This window comes from Sinocyclocheilus anshuiensis, unplaced genomic scaffold (genome assembly GCF_001515605.1).
Source record: "Sinocyclocheilus anshuiensis isolate Anshui unplaced genomic scaffold, SAMN03320099.WGS_v1.1 scaffold2609, whole genome shotgun sequence".
NCBI classification, from domain to species: domain Eukaryota; kingdom Metazoa; phylum Chordata; class Actinopteri; order Cypriniformes; family Cyprinidae; genus Sinocyclocheilus; species Sinocyclocheilus anshuiensis.
Window position 1 is genome coordinate 6063 of NW_015541026.1, and position 8262 is coordinate 14324.

At 44.3% G+C, this 8262-nt stretch overlaps 1 long non-coding RNA gene across 1 annotated transcript in view; it reads right to left on the bottom strand.

The window, feature by feature from the left end:
- Positions 1-744: 744 nt before the first annotated feature.
- Positions 745-8262, bottom strand: part of LOC107690499 (uncharacterized) — a 10620-nt gene continuing 3102 nt past the window's right edge. Inside the window, exon 3 of the long non-coding RNA XR_001634447.1 lies at positions 745-755. This is a non-coding gene — a long non-coding RNA (uncharacterized LOC107690499). The remainder of the gene's footprint in view (positions 756-8262) is intronic.

Here is an 8262-nt window from a genome sequence, read left to right on the forward strand (position 1 = left end):
TTTAATCGGCTAGTAAGGCATCGCTGTTAAATGGAAAAGTGATGTGGCGTGTGGCCAAGTGTGGTGACCCATGCTCGGAGTTGGTGCTCTGCGTTTGTCCCATCCGAGGTGCACACGCGCAGTGGTGGGCACGCGCCCGGAGCAGTGGGCAGCCATTTTGCTGCGGCGCAAAGGGGGGCAGTTGGGGGTTCGGTGCCTTGCTCAGGGGCACCTCGGTCGTGGTGTTGGGGCTGGGAGGGAGCGCTGTGCGTTCGCTCCCCCCACCTGCGGTCCCTGCCGGTGCGGGACTCGAGCCCGTGGCCTACAGGGTTCAATAGCTATTGAAGTTAATCGGCTAGTAAGGCATCGCTGTTAAATGTGAAAGTGACGTGACGTGTGGCCAAGTGTGGTGACCCATGCTCGGAGTTGGTGCTCTGCATTTGTCCCATCCGAGGTGCACACGCCCGGAGCAGCGGGCAGCCATTTTGCTGTGGCACCGGGGGGGCAGTTGGGGGTTCGGTGCCTCGCTCAGGGGCACCTCAGTCGTGGTGTTGGGGGTGGGAGGGAGCGCTGTGCGTTCGCTCCCCCGACCTACAATCCCTGCCGGTGCGGGACTCGAGCCTGCGGCCTTTGGGTTTGTCGAGTCCGACTCTCTAGCATTAGGCCACGACTTCCCCAAAAAGCGTTCTTATTTATTTAAGATTTAATTTTCTATCTCGTCCTAGTTCCATACATTCCTAATATTTCTTTAACTTGTATTTCATGCGATCTGGTTTCTTTGAAGGTTCACTCGTCGGGTTCCTATGGTTAAATATTGGCTTCGGACTTACTCGGCTGTTGTGGCCTTCACATTACACGGACTATTGTGGCACTTTGCATAACTCTGCTATGGTGGTCATCGGGTTAGTTTGTCCATTACCGTTTATGAAGTTCGGCCTATCGTGGCCTTCACATATCACGGCCTATCGGGGACTGCGCTTAACATTGAGTATCTCTCTACTTATGATCATGCGGATCTGGCACATTTTCTATTTTTGGGGGATAGGTTTCCTCTGTGGGTTCCGGCAGTTAGATGGAGTTCTATCAAGCGTGCGCAGGAGTCTAGCCTAAAGAATGTTTACGTATCTGTTTATATGCTCTTTCTTAGTCGCTGTTAGAACCCTAATACTACCTCTATTATTTAACCTAAACCAATGGCCTCTCTAACACAATGTGGTGGTTTAGAACTCCTGTAATCCGCCATCAAACTGCTATGTACATGATCGTTGTCCTCATCCGAAGTCCGTCAAGATCAGACTCTAAACTATTTCATGTAATTCTCAAGGTACAGTATGATACTCTTAGCAAACTACCGATGGTGGTTACTTCTAACATGCTCCTCATGTCCAGTCTACCACGGCTTTTCACATACATTGCCTATCGTGGTCATTTACACACGGGGCTTTCACATCACATAGTTTACAGAAACATACACAGGCTATCAATGTAATTGCAGCCGCCAGGCCTTCACTTCACATGGCTATCGAGGTTTCACATTACTCACCCTATCGCGGCCTTTGCTCAATTTGGCCTATTCCGACAATCAGGTAAGTGTGACTATTATTGTTTACGTAACTCTGCCTATCATTGTCCTTCGCAAAATTGGCCGGTAATGACTTTTCTCATTACATGAACTACGCTGTCTTTGTGTTAAATGGCATAATGTGGCCCGTCATGAGAGAGCTCATACAGTCATTCGTTGTAAATATTTATGCTTTTGTTAAAACGTAATGCTGTATGTTTAAGGCAAATTAAGCAAATACTGGTGGTGGTGTCATACCTATTCATTACATCTACTCTTTCACCACCTCTTGGGCCTTCCGTCACGGCTTTTAGTGGCTATCCTCTCTACGGCCTTTTGTAGCCTTTCTCTCATGGCCTATCGTGACCTTTCTCTCTGCGGCCTATCGGGGCCTTTCTCTCTGCGGCCGGTTCAGTTCCATTTAGTCACCTTTTAGAAGCTGCAGTCTGTCACCGCCTCAATACACCGGCCACTACTGCTGTTGAACGTGGAGTTCAAACATCAGCCTCAAGCTACTGGGAAGATGGTCATCCTCCTCATCCTCCGCATACATTAGATCTGAACCACAAACCATCTCAAAGGTTTCAGCCGATAATATCAAGCTGTTCAAGCTGTCCTCTATATGCAATTACTGGTGGTGGTATAATACCCATTCATATTACTCCCAACAACCTCTATGGTTTACTGCGCCTTAACTTGGCCTTTCTTTCTGTGGCCTGTCTTTCGTGGCCTTCCCCTCTGTTGCCTATCTTGTGGCGTTTCCCACTGTGGCCTATTTACATGGCCTTCCTCTCTGTGCCCACTGAGGCATTTCATTCTACGGCCTCTTGGCTTTCTCACTATGGCCCTTCTGGGCGTCTCCATCCGTGGCCTATCTAGGCCTTTTCTCAGCGGCCTTTGTGGCCTTTCTTTGCGGCCTATCGGGGCCATTCCCACTGAGACCTATCGGGGCCTTTTCCCCACTGAGGCCTATCGGGGCCTTTTCCCCACTGAGGCCTATCGGGGCCTTTTCCCCACTGAGGCCTATCGGGGCCTTTTCCCCACTGAGGCCTATCGGGGCCTTTTCCCCACTGAGGCCTATCGGGGCCTTTTCCCCACTGAGGCCTATCGGGGCCTTTTCCCCACTGAGGCCTATCGGGGCCTTTTCCCCACTGAGGCCTATCGGGGCCTTTTCCCCACTGAGGCCTATCGGGGCCTTTTCCCCACTGAGGCCTATCGGGGCCTTTTCCCCACTGAGGCCTATCGGGGCCTTTTCCCCACTGAGGCCTATCGGGGCCTTTTCCCCACTGAGGCCTATCGGGGCCTTTTCCCCACTGAGGCCTATCGGGGCCTTTTCCCCACTGAGGCCTATCGGGGCCTTTTCCCCACTGAGGCCTATCGGGGCCTTTTCCCCACTGAGGCCTATCGGGGCCTTTTCCCCACTGAGGCCTATCGGGGCCTTTTCCCCACTGAGGCCTATCGGGGCCTTTTCCCCACTGAGGCCTATCGGGGCCTTTTCCCCACTGAGGCCTATCGGGGCCTTTTCCCCACTGAGGCCTATCGGGGCCTTTTCCCCACTGAGGCCTATCGGGGCCTTTTCCCCACTGAGGCCTATCGGGGCCTTTTCCCCACTGAGGCCTATCGGGGCGTCACTATCTGGCCTATCGTGGCCTCTGTCACTATCTGGCCTATCGTGGCCTCTGTCACTATCTGGCCTATCGTGGCCTCTGTCACTATCTGGCCTATCGTGGCCTCTCTCTCTGAGGCCTCTATGGCCCATCTCCTCTACTGTATAAGCTAATACTTTAAGCTATAATCTGATACATTCTTTAACGCTCGTTGTACATTGACTAATTAAATCTCATCTTTTCTTTTCTTTTGTCCATATGTTCTAGGATCTTAAGAAATACTTCGTCTGGTGGGTATTTCATTTTCTTCTTTCTTTTGGGGGTAGGCTCCGCCCTGCCTTCGTCTTCGGCAGGAATAGCTGGAATCTACAATGTCTGATTCAAGCTACGGATGGGGCCTACGCCAAAATAATTCTGTTCTTTGTATTGGTTTTGTAAATAAATACTTTGGAGTTCTATGTTCACCTCCTGAGTCTTTCTGGTAGAACTTGTAATACACGCCGTTCAGTGCTCTTGTAGTCCGTCGTCCAGCGATGTGCTCAACACGCTCACCGTCTCTCTCGACGATTTGTACACAGACACTTGTAACCACGATACATGCTTTCACGTCAGAGTCGCCAAAAGTCTCCAATAACACCAGAAAAAGTCGCTAGATTTGTCGCTAGTCGCTTTTTTGAAAATGTGTCACTAGAAGGGTCTGAAAACTCGCTAAAAATAGCGACAAAGTCGCTAAGTTTGCAACACTGGACAGCACTCTAATCCAATGGCGTTGAGCATTGTGAAATTGACAGCACTCTAATCCAATGGCGTTGGGAGCATTGTGAAATTGACAGCACTCTAATCCAATGGTGTCGCAATATACGGGAATTAATTGGCGGTGAACCAGACAGTGAGTAGGTGTGTTCTACTTCAAGCCTGGCAGCGTCTCCACATCAAGCCCTGCGAACGTCTCCACATCGATGCCCGGCAGCGTCTACACATCGAAGCCTGGCAGCATCTCCACATTGAGCCCTAGCAGCATCTCCGCATCGAAGCCCAGCAGTGTCTCCACATCAAGCTCTGCGAATGTCTCCACATTGATGCCCGGCAGAGTCTACACATCAAGCCACGAATGCTTCTCCACCTTGAGCCCTGGCAGCGCCTCCACCTTGAGCCCTGGCAGCATCTCCACCATGAGCCCCGGCAGCATCTCCACATCAAGCCCCAGGAACATCTCCACATTGAAGCCCGCAGCTTCTCCACATCGAGCCCCAGATGATTCTCCACCTTCAGCCTTGGCAGTGTCTCCACATCGAAGCCCGGCAGCGTCTCCACCTTGAGCCCTAGCAGTGTCTCCACATTGAGCCCCGGCAGTGTCTCCTTTGTGAAAGACCAGCCTGGTAGTATTCATTGTGATAATGTGACCCAGCGCCCTGTTAGAGTTAATAAATTAAGCCAAATGATTGTTTAGTGTCCTCACTGCAATATGTTTTTGTATTTGAAAAATCTGAAGCACCATAAGCAAAGGCATTCTTCAAAGTTCCCAGACATCACAAAAGAATACCACTTACAGAGTCAGGCTGTAGACCCACAATCAGGCATTTATGCAGTGGCAAAGGCATTTCGTGGACCTCCTGTTCCTATTCATGTGAAGCATAGCATTCAAGGGCCAAAACAGCACATTGAGTGTGAGCTTGAGGAGTGTTGCCTCTACTCAGAAGTTGCTGGTAGAAGTGGACACCAGACATTTCGATGTTGCCATCTACGATCACTGGATTATTGTTCTGTGCCTTCCAGTTATTGTACTCTGGAAGAAAACACACTGAATGAAATGGTGGCTGCACATTAGTTTGGAGAAGAAAAAAAAGCCATGTGTTTAGAACGGGTTAAGAATGCTGGCTTTGCTCCACTTGCTATATCTGTGAACATTGGACCTGACACAGTCCACTATGTTTCTGTTTTGGAGCAAAGACCATCATATTATAGTCATGTTGGGAGAGTGATGGTACATAGCATAGCAAAATGGTTTTTAATCCAAAACAAACGCCATCTGTTCAAATCTTTTAAATCCACAGAACCAGTGGAGGATACCGCAAGCAATTATCTGGAAGAGGGGGAGGTTTCACATGATAGGTATCCACTAGGAAAAGAGTTGTTAAGAACTGCAACATACATCCAAAAATTCAAGAAGTTGCCAGCCAAACTTCCCAAGGATGTATTGACACCATCATTTGAGCACCACCCTCCAAAAGAATTTGTACCCTCTGAAATGTTTTGTTCAGAATGCAGGGGACAAAGAGTCCTTAGTGACCCCATTCTCATAACAAAAAGTGCAAAACTTTTAACACTAACACAAGCTATACAGAACAAATTCCTTGTTATTGTGTAATATTTATGCATTAAAAAAGTAGAAACAAAGACACATTTTAACTAATATCATTTTTTGTCTTAAAATTTATTTGTGTCAAATGTTTAGGTATATCAACATTCTTTAAAAAGTGCTTCTATTGTGGAATGATATACCGATATCAAGAGTGGGCTGACAGTGTACACTATTATGATAACCACATCATTCTTAGCCTTCACTTCTGTCTGTACTTAAGGGCATCTCTCCAGGTTAGGTGACCATATTAGGGATGGGCATTTTGGGAAATTTCTCATTTCGATCATCGATAGCTTTCAAAAACGAGTACTCAGGGGTGGGGCTTGAACGGGGGGCGGGGCATGACCATAATGGAGATAATGAAAATATCTAAAGACTGTTATGAAAATGAATGTTAAAATAAAAACCTGTATATGAAAACATGAACACATGAGAACACTTAGATTATGATTATGATGCAGCAATGTTATTAAAAAGGAGCATCTAAGAAGGTATAGCTGCCTGGGGTGAAGCTGAAGAGTGACTTTATATGCCAATAAACTGAAGCCCATTTTATGACACATCCTATGATATTAATCAATAACATAACATAGACGTAATATTACAACTTGTATCTGCACAAAGGATGCAAATGACAGTGAACTTTAAGTTATGCGCTATAGCAAGAGAGAGAGAGACGTTGACGTTTATATCTATTTATACAAAATTATTTTTTTTTTTACGTTATTTTTTCCTTCTTTTTTTTTTTACAATTATCAATCATCATCACATAACACATCAATTCTACACAACATTTAATTACCTACCACCAAATTTAAAAATTAAGAATTAGGTTTTCCTCATGATCCATAGTACACAACACATCACTTAAACCCCATGTTTCCATAAAACAAGCCAGATTTTTAGTCAGTTTAAAATACACAAATTCTGCTCTAATCCTTGAAGTCACAAAAGCTCTTAATATTATATCAGGGTCTACCAAAACTTCTTAATTGATATTTTTTTCCCTTGTTACCCATATTGCCATTTTGGTTTCCGCTATTAAAAAATTAATTATACCAATTCTTCTCTTATCTGAAGCCTTATAATTCAGCCCAAAAATGAAAATATTATCATTGAACTCTTCACCTAGTTTTCCAATCTACAGGTGCATCTCAATAAATTAGAATGTCATGGAAAAGTTAATTTATTTCAGTAATTCAACTCAAATTGTGAAACTCGTGTATTAAATAAATTCAATGCACACAGACTGAAGTAGTTTAAGTCTTTGGCTCTTTTAATTGTGATGATTTTGGTTCCTTTTGCTTTAATTACTGCCTCAATTCGGCGTGGCATGGAACTTTTCCACAACATTCTAATTTATTGAGATGCACCTGTAGTTTTCTAATATCTAAAATACACCTCTCAATCTAGAACAAATTAAGAACAGGTGATCAACTGATTCCTCCAAATCACAAAAGGGACACTTCTTTTCTACAGTGGGATCGATATGTGCCACGTGTCTGTTTGTAGCTACTGCCCAACTTCGGGTAACACAGGTCGGTCGGTCGGTCACGCGGGCACGCACGCACCTAGTACTAGAACAAACATTCAATACCGGACAACCAACTCAGAAAAGGAAATGCTTTAAATACACGACATGACGAGGGAATGACGAGAAACACCTGGGATCAATAAACATAATGGGAACAGGAAACAGGAAGGACCAAAAAAGGGCATAATGATACAAGAGGGAAAACAAGGAACACATGGGAAGGAAAACAACAAAATGGGAACACAAATCTGACGAGGCTTATTTGCTTAGTATAATTTCTTGGTATGTATGATTGCCATTATTACACATTGTCTGTTTTATGGTTGTTTTATTAGTAATTTTGCTGTTTCATGTTCGACGGGCTTAACTGCACATCAAAGGGTTCCATTTATTTAACAAATACATCTAATAATGTGACTGCACTGCTGCTTTGCTTAGGTCTCATTTTAGTCAATTTCATTTCATAAGAATGAACCTTTCTTTCTTTCATTAATTAATTTACTTTTGCTTTCTTTAAACAGTATTTATACTGTAATTAACAATTAACAGTCATTAATTAATTGACTAATTAACAGCATTTAATCATACTGTTGATTATTTGGAGCTGGTGCTGTTTATGTGTGCATGATATTTTTATGCATTTATAGGAGAGAGGAATATTTTTTTTGGTTGCTGTCATCATTTGATGGTGTGTCTGTCCACATTGAGTGCTGTGTTTAATATTTTGGATTTGATTTCACAAGAGTGTATGCATTGTGTGGGATGAAAATTTGAGGGATGCAGCAAGCCGTCTTCTTTATTTTTCTTTTGTATTTGTGAGTTAATTAAGTAAAGCACACACAAATAGCTCAATATTTGTATGAAATTATTAAATAAAATATGACAAATGCACAATACTGCGTTTTAAACCTTAAGAAAAGCAAGGGTTAAGGGACAAAGGGAAGCAAATGTCAATCTACTGCTATTAAGGAACCAGGCATGTTTTTGTTTTTTTTGCAAAGTAGGCCCTCTAGTGGTTAATATCATTTGTGACCCTGGACCACAAAACCAGTCTTAAAGGGGTCATATGATGCGATAAAAATTTTTCCTTTCTCTTTGGAGTGTTATTTTCCTGATCCTGGAAGAGTAGACTTCAATGCCGGCAGTTCTGACTCATAGTCTGTAAGTACGTTTTAATTTAAAGGATTTGCCACTGATGATTCAAACGCGAGTTTTGGGC